Source organism: Aegilops tauschii, chromosome 3 (genome assembly GCF_002575655.3).
Source record: "Aegilops tauschii subsp. strangulata cultivar AL8/78 chromosome 3, Aet v6.0, whole genome shotgun sequence".
NCBI classification, from domain to species: domain Eukaryota; kingdom Viridiplantae; phylum Streptophyta; class Magnoliopsida; order Poales; family Poaceae; genus Aegilops; species Aegilops tauschii.
Window position 1 is genome coordinate 219,697,161 of NC_053037.3, and position 15,600 is coordinate 219,712,760.

The following is a 15,600-nucleotide window of genomic DNA, read 5'->3' on the forward strand; positions in this document are numbered from 1 at the left end:
AAGATAAAATTGTCTTGGTCATGAACTTGCAGCGGCGATGAGAAACGGGGTGCCTAGTCCCGGCGCTGGCCCTCCACCCTCTTGACTCCGGCGACGCAGCTGATGATGGGCTCGATTCGCCTTTCAAGCGTCGTGAGGTCTGCATCCTTCGGCAGGCTCTCCAGCGCGTTGGCGAAGTCGACGGTGGGGTTCCAGAACGCCACCTTGGTGAGCACCTTGGTCAGGGCACCCCGGCAGAGCCTCTGGGCCTCGTTGGCCAGATAAGTTGCTCGATTGGAGCGGAGCTCCTGCAGGGCGTCGAGGATGCACTCGAAGAATAAGGTCAACCTGGCGTTGGGGCTTATGTTCGTCTCCTGGGAGAGCCTAATGTACGGCATGCCCATAACGGCTAGCTGGGCGGTGAGCTTCCGCGCGACGTCGATGAGGCGGCTGATCCAGAGGTCGACACTGGCCACATAGTCCTTGTGGTTAGCGGCATCGTTCCTCCTCTGCTGTTTCTCCTCGAGGGCCTTGGTCAGGGTCTCCTCACGGGCCCTGGCCTCCAAAAGCTTCCCCTCCAAGCCGTCCAGTTTCAGCTTAAGGTCATTGATGGAGTCGTTGGCCTCAGAGAGCAGCTTGGCCTTGTCGGAGACTGCAGCCTGGGCATCCGCCAAAGCGCAGTTGGCCGTGTCCCTCTCCTTCGTCAGCTCCGAGACCACCTTCTTCAGCCCGTCCCGCTCCAGCTCCAGCTTCTCCACTTCGCTGGCATGAACCCGAGCCAGAGCATCGAGCGCGTCCTTGTGCCTCTGCTCTAGCTACTGGCTCCGCCGCGCGATGAGCTTCTCGACCTCCTCGTCCTTGCCGCGGAGTGTGGCGGCGAGCGCCTCCTCACGGGCGGCGAGGTCTTCCTCCTGGGAGTTCAGCAGAGCCTGGGTGCTGTTGCTGAGCAGCCTCGTCCTTGGAAGCCTGCTCCTTCGCCACCTCCTGGGCCTTCTCGACATCAGCCTGCTTCAGGATGAGCTCCCGCTTGCGCTCAGCCAGCTCGTCCTGAGCAGCCTTCAGTTCTTCCCAAGCCTCGTGGAACCAGGCCTGCGTCTGAGCGACGCGCTCCTTAAGATCCGCCTCCACCTTGTCCGCTGCCGCCATCCTGGATTTCACTTTGTCTAGGCGGGAGCGGTGGAGCGCCTGGAGCTTCTAGAAGTTGACGCTCATGCCCCGGAGAAGCTGCTCCTCTTGGGAACCGCCACCGCCAGCGCTCGGTTCATCAACAACCTGGAGCCCGGCGGTGGCGAGCGCCTCATCGTCGAACACCTCCCCCTCGGCTGGCGCCCTGGTGCTCGCCGTCCCTGGGAGGTGGACGAACAGGTCGTCGCCCACCTTCAAGTACTTGCCCGGGGCAGGGGCAGCAGGGGAGGGAGGTTGGTCGTCAGCCACCTCCTCCCCGGTAGGCCCGAGGCGTACCGAGGAAGGATTCGGACTTTTTGGACCCTGCCCGCTTTGTAGCTAGTCCAAGAACACCAGATAAACACAAACCAATAGGAGTAGGGTATTACGCATCGCTTGTGGCCCTAACCTGGATAATCCCCTCGTGTTGATCTCCTAAACCCGCTCTTTGCTCAGCCCCGCTCCCTCTGAACCGTAGTAGGGATTCCCCGTGATCCCATAGGTGTCGTTTTCCCCCGACATCTTTGGCTTGCCGGGGACATCCGCGGGGCCGCAGCCAGGCCCACACCTGCCAAGGCTCCACTGCCGTTCCAACACAGCAGTCAGCCCGCAACTAGGCAGCCACCTGCGTGGCGACGTGCAGCTTCCAGACCAACTCAGCAAGCACCTGCGCGGTGGCATGCAGATCTTCCTGAAGACTCTGCCACCGCACCAGCTCAACAGCCAGCCAGCATGGCGCTGCACGCCTAGTCAGCCTGGACGCGCGTCAGAGCGAGACGAGGCAACGACGGAGGGACGAGCTTCCATGCCGTCCCCGATAAAGTGAGAGGGCACGTCGACAGTGCATTGAATGCGTTTGTCCTACGGTGCCAGAGATAGACTTGTATACAGTACAAACTTTCCACCTCCCGTGTGCCACGGTGGCGACCCCTTTGAACTATAAAAGGAGGCCCGAGGCATACTGAGGAAGGATTCGGACTTTTTGGACCCTGCCCGCTTTGTAGCTAGTCCAAGAACACCAGATAAACACAAACCAGCAGGAGTAGGGTATTACGCATCGCTTGTGGCCCAAACCTGGATAAAAATCCCCTCGTGTTGATCTCCTAAACCCGCTCTTTGCACAGCCCCGCGCGCTATCAACCGTAGAAGGGATTCCACGTGATCCCATAGGTGTCGTTTTCCCCCGAAATCTTTGGCGCGCCAGGTAGGGGACGCTAGCTGTGAAAATCCGATTTGGGGGTCAACTTATCAATTTCTTCGTGGCGATGGCTCGAGAGAGGAAGGCGATGGCGATCGGCCACGCTCCGGTGCCGTCCGCAGTCGCAACAATCATCCGCGCGGCCACGAAAAGCTAAGTCACGCAAAACTTTGGGCAATTCCTTTTTAATATGAGGCTATTCCCCTCGAAAGGTCTTGCTCTTTGTATGGAAAACCTGCACGCAATGGGACCCTTCCGCTATTAGCAACGCCCTTGTCCTGTTTCGAGTCCGATCAACCGTTCAAGCGGCCGCGCTGAGAACGGCAAGGTGGCCTGCCCGCTATTGGCAACGCCCTTGCTCTGTTTCGAGTCCGCTCAATAGTTCAAGCGGTCGTGCTGAGAGCGGCAAAGTGGCTTGCCCGGCAGCAAGCGCCCCCTGGCATGCTGCTAAGGATCCGTCCTCAAAGCACCATAGCATGGGTTTACGCGATGGCAAACCTATCCCACTAGGCGTAGGGCGTTTACATACAAAGAAAGATCAACATAGGAAGATAGCATGCTTCATTTTAAAAGTACTGCAGAGTTATATTAGATGAATAATTGATGCGGTTCTAACTTAAGATAAAATTGTCTTGGTCATGAACTTGCAGCGGCGATGAGAAACGGGGTGCCTAGTCCCGGCGCTGGCCCTCCACCCTCTTGACTCCGGCGACGCAGCTGATGATGGGCTCGATTCGCCTTTCAAGCGTCGTGAGGTCTGCATCCTCCGGCAGGCTCTCCAGCGCGTTGGCGAAGTCGACGGTGGGGTTCCAGAACGCCACCTTGGTGAGCACCTTGGTCAGGGCACCCCGGCAGAGCCTCTGGGCCTCGTTGGCCAGATAAGTTGCTCGATTGGAGCGGAGCTCCTGCAGGGCGTCGAGGATGCACTCGAAGAATAAGGTCAACCTGGCGTTGGGGCTTATGTTCGTCTCCTGGGAGAGCTTAATGTACGGCATGCCCATAACGGCTAGCTGGGCGGTGAGCTTCCCCGCGACGTTGATGAGGCGGCTGATCCAGAGGTCGACACTGGCCACATAGTCCTTGTGGTTAGCGGCGTCGTTCCTCCTCTGCTGTTTCTCCTCGAGGGCCTTGGTCAGGGTCTCCTCACGGGCCCTGGCCTCCAAAAGCTTCCCCTCCAAGCCGTCCAGTTTCAGCTTAAGGTCATTGATGGAGTCGTTGGCCTCGGAGAGCAGCTTGGCCTTGTCGGAGACTGCAGCCTGGGCATCCGCCAAAGCGCAGTTGGCCGTGTCCCTCTCCTCCGTCAGCTCCGAGACCACCTTCTTCAGCCCGTCCCGCTCCAGCTCCAGCTTCTCCACTTCGCTGGCATGAACCCGAGCCAGAGCATCGAGCGCGTCCTTGTGCCTCTGCTCCAGCTCCTGGCTCCGCCGCGCGATGAGCTTCTCGACCTCCTCGTCCTTGCCGCGGAGTGTGGCGGCGAGCGCCTCCTCACGGGCGGCGAGGTCTTCCTCCTGGGAGTTCAGCAGAGCCTGGGTGCTGTTGCTGAGCAGCCTCGTCCTTGGAAGCCTGCTCCTTCGCCACCTCCTGGGCCTTCTCGACATCAGCCTGCTTCAGGATGAGCTCCCGCTTGCGCTCAGCCAGCTCGTCCTGAGCAGCCTTCAGTTCTTCCCAAGCCTCGTGGAACCAGGCCTGCGTCTGAGCGACGCGCTCCTTAAGATCCGCCTCCGCCTTGTCCGCTGCCGCCATCCTGGATTTCGCTTTGTCCAGGCGGGAGCGGTGGAGCGCCTGGAGCTTCTAGAAGTTGACGCTCATGCCCCGGAGAAGCTGCTCCTCTTGGGAACCGCCACCGCCAGCGCTCGGTTCATCAACAACCTGGAGCCCGGCGGTGGCGAGCGCCTCATCGTCGAACACCTCCCCCTCGGCTGGCGCCCTGGTGCTCGCCGTCCCTGGGAGGTGGACGAACAGGTCGTCGCCCACCTTCAAGTACTTGCCCGGGGCAGGGGCAGCAGGGGAGGGAGGTTGGTCGTCAGCCACCTCCTCCCCGGCAGGCCCCTTGCCAGCCTCTTCGGCAGCAGCCTTGCTGGCCTCCTCGGCAGCGGCCTTGCCGGCCTCCCCGGCAGGCCCCTTGGCGGCCTCCTCAGCGGTGGTCTTGGCGGATTCCTCGGCAGCAATCTTGTCGGCCTCGGCCTCGGCGTCCTTGGCGACCTCCTCGATGATGGTGTCGATATCCTCCTGGTCCGTCGGGGGAGGGTCTAGAAGCCGAGAAGGAGAATGAGATGATGCCAAAATCAAGGTTCAAAAAAGGAAGAAGAAGAAGAAAAAACAGGGACGAGGGGCAGGCCACTTACCCGTGCCAAGCTGGGAAGAAGTGGTTCCCTCCCTGCCAACGTTCGTCACCGGGACGGGGCCACCGGCACCCAAGTTCGCCTCCTCCTCCTCCGTGCGCATGGGCTCAGTGCTTGGTGCCCTTGCCGGGGACGCCCCTCTGGGCGGCGTTGCGATGGGCGCGGCATGTTGGGGGTGGCCCTCAGTGGCTCCTCCTGCCGCTGCTCTCCTCCTGCAAACCCGGCAAGGTCAGCACCAAGGATTCGTGTCCCGATGCCCGTCAACGAAGAGTGAGTGATGAACTCACGCTAGAGGCTGCGTCGGGGGCTGTTGTCCGGGCTGATCTCCACCACCACCGGCGTGTGCGGAGTGCCAGCCGGGGGCTTGTCGCTCGTCGAGGCCATGGCCCTCTTCGCCACCCTCTGGGCCAGCGTCTCCATGTCCCTGTGAAGTTAACATCAAGTCAAAGGAGAATAACACAGGCATGGGGTCAGGAGATGATGTGGGGCGAAGTACTTACTCGTCCTCCACCTCCTCCTCCACTGGCTTCCTCTTCCTCTTCGGGCTAAAGGACCCAAGGTCAAACTCAGCCTCTGGGGTGCTGTCCGAAGGAGGAGGAGAAGGGGATGGGGTCCTGCGCCGCTTGGATGAAGAAGAGGCAGCCGCCATGTCGCGGCCTTCGCCGTCTTCATTGTTGCCGCAGCCTTCATCGCCCTCGTCTGGCGCACGGCTGCTCCTGAGCCGGTTGCCGCTGCGCGGTCCTGCCGGGCCGGACCGGCTCGTCGGAGCTAGCCCGCCGCAGGACGCGTTTCTTCCGCGTGGACGGCGGGTCGTCCGTCTCGGCCTCCTCTTCGGCCGACTGCTCGACCACGTCTTCGACGAGGGGGGCCCCGGCGCCGATGCTGCTAGCCTCCCCAGCAGACTCCGCCAATTCGGCGAGATCTTTCTCCTCCGCGGCCGTGTCAGCCTCGTCCTCCATGGTGTCGGCGCTGCCAGCCTCCTTTGCGAGTGCCGCCTCCGCCGCCCTGGTGGCGATGTAGTCCAGCTCCTCCTTGGTGGTGACGCGGATGAGCAGCGGCTCGTCACGGATGTACTTCTCCGATAGATTGTCGAAGAATGCCTGCACCTCCTCCACTTTCGGCTCGTCCCAGGTTGTATCGAGGCCATGCGCATTGAAGTCCGGCATCATGGCGATGATGGCGGTCTGGCGAGAGTTGTTGCTTAACGGGATCACTCCCGCCGGCAACCCAAACAGAGACGCCTTCACGGCCTTGCTGGCCTTCTCGGCCCTGCTGGTCCTCTCAGTCCTGTCGTCGTCACCCACCTTGAGCTGGAAGGGCCTCTGGAAAAAATGAGCATGCCCCATCACCGTGAAGTTGTGCTTCAAGCCAAGGCGGAGCCTCATGATGTCAGCCGCATTCCTGTAGTCCCAGGCTGGCCTCCCCTTATTGTGCAGTGGGGCAATTCGGCGGCGGATTAAATCGGCCCCAATCATTTCGAGAGTGAGCCCGGCCATGGTGAGGCGATGGATCCTGGTGGTGGCGACCGAGAGCTTCTTGTCGTTGGTGTCCAGGTCGCTCCAGTCCTTGCGGCGGACCGACGGACTCCGGCGGACCCGGCAGAACTCCCGTGGATCCTTCTCCTCGATCCAGCACCACCGGCTCCACCACTCCTCCGACCTCTCCTTCTGGGCGCCTTCCGGGTACGTGCCCTTCTCCTGAGACCTCGGGATCCAGGTGATGCAGCCGGAGATGGCTCCCCCTGGCTGGATGCGAGGGTAGAAGTAGTGGCGGAAGAGCGTCGTGCTGGGGAGCACTCCGGCGAAGCCCTCGCAGAGATGGGCAAAGAAGGCCATGCACGCCACGGCATTCGGCGTGAGGTCCAGAAGATGGAAGCCGTAGGTGTGCATGACGTCGTTGAAGAAATTAGAGAAAGGGGGATAGAGCCCGTAAGAGAAGTAGTCGACGAAGAAGGGGTACCGATTTGGGCCGGCCTTGGTGAAATCGGCAGGGATGATGCGCGTGGCTGGGCACCCCGTCGTCTCCCTCCCCCACAAGGGCCTGAAGTAGTCCCTGAGGTGGACCGCATCGAACGTCGAGGGGAAGTAGGCGTGCTGCGTCCGAAGCACCGCCAACTCGCTCTCCGGCGCCTCCTTCTCCCCGGTGTCCTTGGCCGCTCCCTTTCCCTTGCCTGTCTTGGGCGCCATAGCGGCTCAGAGGGAATGAATGTCAAGGGCAATGGGGGCGCGGCAGCGACGAGCAGAGGCAAGAGCTTGAAGAAGAAGAGGGGAATGGCGGTTCCAAGATTGGAAAAGGCACCGAGGGTAAATGAGGAGCGCCCCTGCAGTTCTCTATGGGGAAGACGCGGGCCGCCTCTTTACCATTTACCATGATGTGATGCAAGCATGCAGCAACCGCTCCACGCACGACCCCCACGTCACGCATTCAACGCAGGTCATGGGGAAGCGCAACTGGCGAAGGAATTACCACAGTAAAGACTCTGCCAGACATGCCCGCGCACCGTTCTGGGCCTGGCCCAACAACGCTCTGCGCTTATGTGTGGCCCAGGCCCGGGGCTCCTGTCGGTGTACAAAAGTAGGGGCCTTCTGTACCCCTTTACTTGTGCGCTGGCAGTTGTAGCCACGCCTGCGGCCACGCTTGGCGGGGCAGAGGAAGCAAAGACACAAGATAACCAGAGCAGCGCCAAGCCAGAGGCGCGAGGAGCAAAGGGACAAGGTGGGCTTTCCCTGGCAAGAGCCTTGCCGGGGCAGCTTACGTAGCTCTTGCCAGGGCAACTTGACCAACACCATCGAGGCCGCCACCCTTGAGCCTAAGAGTTCCAACACCATCAACGACATTGGAACCAAAGCTCGGGAGGCACCTGCATGGTGGCATGCAATTCTTTGTGAAGACCAAGAGCATACAAGACTAGATGAGAACCAGAAGACAGAGACCCCCGGCAAGATCCTTGCCGGGGATGCTCACAGGACCCCGGCAAGACCCTTGCCGGGGACACCTGCGAGACCCTGGCAAGGCCCTTGCCGGGGACATCCGCGGGGCCGCAGCCAGGCCCACACCTGCCAAGGCTGCACCGCCGTTCCAACACAGCAGTCAGCCCGCCAACTAGGCAGGCACCTGCGTGGCGACGTGCAGCTTCCAGACCAACTCAGCAAGCACGTGCGTGGTGGCATGCAGATCTTCGTGAAGACTCTGCCACCGCACCAGCTCAGCAGCCAGCCAGCCAGCATGGCGCTGCACGCCTAGTCAGCCTGGATGTGCGTCAGAGCGAGACGAGGCGGTGACGGACGGGACGAGCTTCCTTGCTGTCCCCGACAAAGTGAGAGGGCACGTCGGCAGCGCATTGAATGCGTTTGTCCTACGGTGCCAGAGATAGACTTGTATATAGTACAAACTTTCCACCTCCTGTGTGCCACTGCCGCGACCCCTTTGAACTATAAAACGAGGCCTGAGGCGTACTAAGGAAGGATTCGGACTTTTTGGACCCTGCCCGCTTTGTAGCTAGTCCAAGAACACCAGATAAACACAAACCAGCAGGAGTAGGGTATTATGCATCGCTTGTGGCCCGAACCTGGATAAAATCCCCTCGTGTTGATCTCCTAAACCCGCTCTTTGCACAGCCCCGCGCCTTGTCAACCGTAGTAGGGATTCCCCATGATCCCATAGGTGTCGTTTTCCCCCGACAAGAGCTAACAAACTATGTATTCCCGAGTCTTCTCTTCATTTGTTACTTTTGCAAGAATCTCATGGAGGAGGACTAATGGGACACTTTGGACGCGACAAGACATTCACTGCGCTCTCCAAGAACTACTTTTGGCCCAAGATGTTCCTCGATGTCTCACATTTCACCAACAGATGCTCTACATGTCGCAAAGCTAAGTCTAAAGCTCAATCCCATGATCTCTATATGCCACTTCCTATTCCGTACCATCCATGGGAAGATATTAGCATGGATTTTATGCTTGGTTTGCCTAGAACTAGAAATGGCAAAGATTCTGTGTTTGTTGTTTTGGACCGATTCTCTAAAATGGCTCACTTCATCCCATGCAACAAGATAGACGATGCTTCACATGTTGCAAATATTTTTTGTAGGAAAATCTTGCGTCTACATGGAGTGCCAAAGACGATTGTTTCGGACCGCGGCGTCAAGTTCCTAAGCTATTTTTGGAAGATGCTATGCGCCAAGCTCGGAATCAAGCTCTTGTTCTCTTCGGCATACCATCCACAAACCGACGGCCAAACGGAGGTCACGAACCGGACGTTATCTACTCTCCTACGTGTGTTGATCAAGAGGAACATCAAGGAGTGGGAGGAGTGTCTATGCATCACCGAGTACGCCTACAACCGCGCAAGACATTCGACTACCGGCAAGTTACCCTTCGAGGTCGTCTACGGCTTCAACCCGTTGTCACCATTGGACATTCTTCCTCTACCACTACAAGAGCGCAGCAACATGGACGCGAGTGCTCGAGTGACCTATCTCAAGAAGGTGCATGAAGATACAAGGCACACCATCGAGCGCCAAGTACAACGCCTCGCGACCAAGATCAACACTAACAAGAACCCCATGATATTCAACACCGGAGATCTTGTGTGGCTACACCTTCGCAAGGAATGCTTCCCGCACGAACACAAGTCCAAGCTTCTACCTCGAGCCGACGGACCCTTCAAGGTGCTAGAACGCTACAACAACAATGCCTACAAGATCAACATCCCGCGCGACAAGTACTCCGTGAGCGACATATTCAACGTCAAAGATCTCTCTCCCTACCATGAACTACAAGAAGTATGTTAATACGTGACGGTACTGATCCGTCACAAATGAGTGAAAAACTGTCACTAGTGCCCATGCATGACGGACTTGAAGTCCATCATGTATATCGCGTCAGAAATTGAGATTGTGCCTTCCTTGACGGTTCTTGACCGTCATGGATCTACCCCAAGCCCAAACCATTGTGACGGAACAAGCCGTCATAGCCTTACGCCACGTTGGATTTTCTATTCGCCAATAGGAATGATGTGGCCGCCTACGTGGATACTACTTTTCGTCACAGAAATCGTCATGAATGTAGGCATAATTTAAATATGGTCTAGCCAATTTCTTTCGGCCCAATTTTGACACAGTATATTTTTAGCCAATTTTGGCCCAAAGAGAAAGTAATTTGAAACAATTCACACAATATGCGGCAAATTGTCTGTATATATTTTTCTCAAAAAAATTATGTGTGTATATACAACATAGAAGTTTACAAAACCTTCATGTAATGATAATTTACAACATAGATTCACTAAATATATCACACAACAAGGTTAAGGCATTACAATCCAGTTTACATCAACAAAACATATAAACTTTCAAGGCTGTTGTTCAGGTTCTTCGTCGACTCTCCTGATGGCAACTATCACATCATGTCATGGCGCGGATTATGTTGGGTAGCACTATGTAGCCCAGTACCCAATCATACCTAGCATATTTAAAAGAACATTAGATTTTTTGGAGGTTCATAGATAGTAGAAACAAGAGTATTAGAACAAGTGAAAAAATGTATTACATGTTCTCTTGGCCAGTATTGAGAGTATTATTACTTATAACAAGAAAAATAATGAAATGAAACAAACCAGTATATTTGTATAGAAGGTGACAAGAACTACAAATATAATTTATTACATGTCTTACAAATCACATCATGGTTATAAGGTACAGGCTAAATCATAAAACATGAACACCAACAGCAAGTGTTATTATCAACTGGATCACCTTCCAACACCCAAATGCTCTCATCTGCCCACTTGACCAGCATAGTACTTTTATTTATAACAGGAAACAATAATGAAAGGAACCAGTATACATGTATACAAGACAACAATAGGAACAAGAAATCAGAGAGAGAGAGAGAGTCAAGTCATAGTGAAATCAAGGAAATAAGAGAAGATAAATTTGACTGTTTTTATATAAAATCAAGGTTCAGAAATGTGCAGAGATATTCGGTGTTGGAAGTTGCGAAGACCATACTTATTTTTTGTATACATTTACGAGATGAATATTCTAATCTTGTTAGCTAGTTCTCAAGCAAATTGTTTATCAAAACGTTTACTGCAAATTTGCATAACACAACACTTGCTTGAAGACATCGGACACTTCATATAAAGAATATGAACCATGAGTTAGAGACAACATCTTCTAAATATTAAGTTATGAATAGTCAGTCAAACAATGTAAACTGAATGTACGAAATTAACAAGATAAAGAGCATTAAAACAATAAGCAGATATATGCTTGTGACAAAAAGGGCCTTAAAAATGCAGAAGCCTTTCTAGTGTGAACTATATAACTCTATAAAGGGACGAGACAATTCTTTATAAGACATAACAGAAATTACATTCAGAAAGGGAAATATATACTTTGATGCTCTAAGTTTATTAGTTCTATGGTAATTGTTGAATTACAAAACAGGAGTACACGAACATAGAGGAAAAAGGGCAGAAATTTACATAAATGAGTGCAAGATTTAAAGCTTTCACGTGCTCAGCTCCATTCCCATGAATAATAGAAAAGGTTTGTAGACAAATGCACTTCTATATATCCCACAAAAAAGAAAAATGCACTTCTATAGGACATGCAGAAAAATTGATAATATTCCAAAAGACATGAAAATAACTAACTGAATATACACTTCTTCATATATAAGCGAAACTGAATGTCATGGTAACACAGGCTAAGCCTCAGGACAGGCTAGCATGTTAATGTACTGTAAACCTCAGCAGATGCTAGGGTCTTAACCTAAATCTAAAATTGTAGTGGATGATTGTAGGTGTCTCATCTATTCATGTTGATTTGAAAGCTGAGATCAAGTTACACAAAACAAACTTCTACTGAAACAACGCAAGAAAAGGAGAAAAAGTGAGACTTAATGAAGTGCACTCATATTCCACTAAATAAACATAGTACTGCTATAAGCAATTATCAATTACATAAGTAGACACTTGGCATAAAATTATGTAACCTATATTTTTATTTACAATATAATATAGCAATTAAACAGTTGATGTGCAAACTTGTGAAAGAGGGGGCATGTGTAAACATTCAGGTTTGTTGCAGTGCTCAAACCATTGGGTCCAGTATAGCATTTATCCATTCAATTCACATTACCAAGTGGTGACAGAATGACAAAGTCTCACAACCCTGTGTGTACATTAATTTAGGCAGCAACAAAGCACATACATCAGAGCAGGCATACATCCATGATCAGAGGTGTGGTTTTCATCAGTGCATCATAGATCCATGATAAATCGATTAACATATGTTGCTAATTGATAGCTGAGAAACAAACATAGTAAAAAATTTGAATTACTGACTTGCCAACAAGAAGAACCAGCCAAAATAGAAGAGGGGGCAGAGGTGGTTACCCTAGGTGGCTGGAGATTTGTGGAGCTCGAAGTAGATGCACGACCACCATTCTTGCCGTGCTCCTCTATGCTGGCTGCTGGCCAGCGGCAGCCAGAGGGATGCGCGTGTCCGTACACTAGAGTTAGGCGATGACAGAAGAGTTCGGAATATGTATTTACGTGTTTCGTCACCATGGATCGCCATTCCAGTGAAACCTCTGTTGTATAGCCAATATCTCAATGAATCAGCTTCTTGTTTTGTCTCCACGAAAACCAATGTTAGAGTCTGTTCAGGCTAGAAAAACAAGAAAACTAGCATGAGAAAAATCTTAAAGAATAATAGTAAATAAACCCAATTGTTACAATCCAAGATGGCAGCAGATAATACCATATTGGTGAGTACGACAAGGTGCAATGAACAAAATATGTAATATATGCTGCAACCAAATGATGGTATTAAGTACATTTCACGGATTCGACGCTAAACTTGTACGTAATTAGCGCAAGAGCGAGAGTAGGAGAGGAGGACTGATCAACAAAATGATGATATCAGATAGAAAGTTTGCACAAATATATAAAAGAGAAGCAGTGTAGTAGCAGCCCTAGTTAACAATCTTACTCTTGGTCAAACGATTGAGTGAGATTAATGAATTACTTTTATTCCACAAGAAGAAAAATCCAAGGAACCAATAGAAGCATCTCATGGGCACTTAATTATTAAATTATTAGTTGCTTAACTAACTAGCGGATCTAATTCTAAACTGCTAGTGCTCGCATGGTAAGAGAAGAAAAAAGGAAGTAGCAAACAATACTAGTCTATCGTTGGCTATAGCTTACGAGTACTAGGAACGAAGTGACGACATTTTCTGTCTCAGGTTCAGTCCAAGAGAAAAGGATAGCCCCTGGAGAACTACGTTCCAGCAGAGTAGCAATCACTTAGAAAGAAAAGAAAAACAGAGCGACAAGGGTCAACCTTATTGTTCTCTGCGGAATCATGGTGGTCGGGGCGGAGGACCTGGCCATCGAGCTCGTCCAGCTCGTCGGGCTGGAGCGTGTGGTCTCGGTGGTCCACTTCCATTGAACTGAAGAGGCGGAGAGGTCCTGCTGATCTGAATCGGAGCAAGAAACTTTGATTGGGGATGGGATAGAAAATGAAGTAATGAAGGAGAGAGGAGACAGTGGGGGGAAGCAGGGAGGGACCTTGTGCGGGGCGTTGACGTCGCCGGAGAGGTCGAGCTCGGGTGCCCCGCGGGTCACGGTCCTTGTCCTCTCCTCATCCGGCGCTTGCTACGCCAAATCTTCAGATGGCGAGGCAGTTGCGCCGCCTGGGAGGAGGAGGGAGGCCCCTGTCGCAGATCCATGGCCCAGGTCGTGAGCAGCAGAGGCGCGCCATAGCGGCTAGGGTTGGCCGCCGCTTCCATCGGGCCGGTGCAACCGCGGTAGCCATGGATCTTGGGCGGGGAGGTGGAGGTGGGGAAGTGGAGGACGGGGCCGAGGAGAGGCGAGGCGTGCTGGCGGCGGATGGAGAAAGAGATTCGGGACGAGAGTGTCTTAGGGTTAGAATTTATACGGGGGAAGGTTTCGGGCTTTAGGCGGGCTTTAGTGCGCTTGCGGGTCTGTACTAGGCGGTTCACACGAATTCCTAGACTGTCATCGGAAATCCGTTATGGATTAACAGCTTTCTTGTAATGTTGGTGATGAGGTTTTTGATCCGAGGTCGGATCTTCTCAGGGGGAGATGATGCGGAGCATCCTACGACCATCCCCATGGACCTATCTTCGTCTCCCAAGACACCACGTGGACCATGACATGAGCTCGTGCAAGGGCTATCGAGAACAAGGTTAACTCTCTCCTTGTTGAACTCCCCTTTTACTCACTTGAGACATGGCTACTACCTCAAACGGAGATGCTTTGTAAGCTTAGGTACCAAGGGGGCAACCAAGGAGAAGTTATGGTGCAAGTTGGACATCAAGAGCATGAAAAGAATCTACCCAGTCCAGAAATCCCAGTACAACCGCCCATGTACCGCCCAACTACCGCCCGGCTGGTACAACCGCTCGACAACCACCCAACTACCGGTCCAGCATCTGTGATCGAGCAGTGCAAGGCCGGTACAGCACCAGTTTATCTCCGTAACAACCATCAGACCGGTACAACCGCTAAGCACCTTGGGAACACCTCCAGGAACTAGTACAAGAGCTCCAAGCGGTACAACCGCCCCCATGACCGGTACTACCGCCCTGCCTGTGCGTAGTGAAAGAGGTTTCGCCCCATGTATCCCCAACTTACCCCTTGGACTATAAATACTCGTCCCCTAGCTCCGTATTAGGGTTAGCAAAGTAGTAGCTCATTTGTGATAGAGCTTTGCTCTCCACTTGATCCCTTCTCCATTGGAGTTCACGACCTCTATGGTGAAGATCCCCGAAGTGAATTCAGGACCCCTCATGGGAAGAACCCTCAAGACCTCCTCACGGAGAAGAACTTGCTACTTTTATCGTCCCTTGTTGATCATGGATCTTGTATCTCTTTGTGTTTCGAGGATCTAGCATAATCGAATCTTGTTGGTTTGAGTGAATCCTCTCGTGTTTCCCCTCGTGTTCTCCCCTCGTGTTCTTCGCGGGATCCCCTCCATTTCATAAGATCGGGCATCTAGGTTTCTACCCTACGTCAGGTTGTGCACCTCCTAGATTTCCCATGGCACTAAAAGCATCCAAAGATAGACACATCAAGAAATTCCCACCAGTAATAGTATCAAGGACGAATCTATACCAAGTGGTGATGCCCACATAAAAACTGCGAAGAAGAAGAATGGTAGATTGCTTACGAAGAAATATATTATGAGCAATGCAAATCCTATACCAAGCCTCTTTTAGATTCTCCCCTTCCCTTTGTTTAAAATTAAGAACCTCATTCTTGGGCGTACATGCAATAGAGGAAGAACTGACCATAATGACAAACTAGGCAAACAATATTGCAAACAAAAAGATAGATCTGACGAAAAAAAAGGCAAGCGAAAAAGAGTGCGAATAAAACGGCATATTTTGTTAAGTGGGGGAGATGAAAATGACAGGAAAATGGCAAATAAAGTAAATTGTAAGGAGATGAGATTTGATTACGAACCTGGTAGATATTAATGTTGTCTCCCCAACAATGGCGTCAGAAATTCCTTGCGATGTCGATTCAAGCTACGTCGGTATTTCCCGAAAGAGGAAGGGATGATGCAACACAACTAGGTTAGGTATTTTCCTCAGTTATGAAACCAAGGAGAACCAAGCAACACTATGTAAATGGTACCTGCACACAAAGAAAAAAATACTTGCAACCCGACGCTTATGAGGGTTGTCAATCCCTTTTTTGTAACGGCGTCAGAAATTGGCAAGTTGACGGGATAATAATTGTGATAGGTTGCATAAATAGCTCTCGATAAAACGCGAAATAAAATACGCAAAAAAAAGTGCATCAAGGAATTTTTCGCTTTTTGGAATAATAGATCTGAAAATAAAAGTGGAAAATAATAGATCGGAAAGCAAATAT

At 52.4% G+C, this 15,600-nt stretch overlaps 1 long non-coding RNA gene across 2 annotated transcripts; it reads right to left on the reverse strand.

The window, feature by feature from the left end:
* Nucleotides 1-9,862: 9,862 nt before the first annotated feature.
* Nucleotides 9,863-13,620, reverse strand: LOC109738667 (uncharacterized). Of its 2 annotated transcripts, none has more exons than XR_002226851.4 (4): nucleotides 13,267-13,620; nucleotides 13,040-13,175; nucleotides 12,088-12,361; nucleotides 9,863-10,145 (listed from the first exon to the last, which is right to left on the reverse strand). It is a non-coding gene; the product is annotated as an uncharacterized lncRNA (long non-coding RNA). The 2 variants fall into 2 exon arrangements; XR_002226852.4 differs by having other exon boundaries at nucleotides 9,863-11,998.
* Between the last annotated feature and the right edge of the window lie 1,980 nt (nucleotides 13,621-15,600).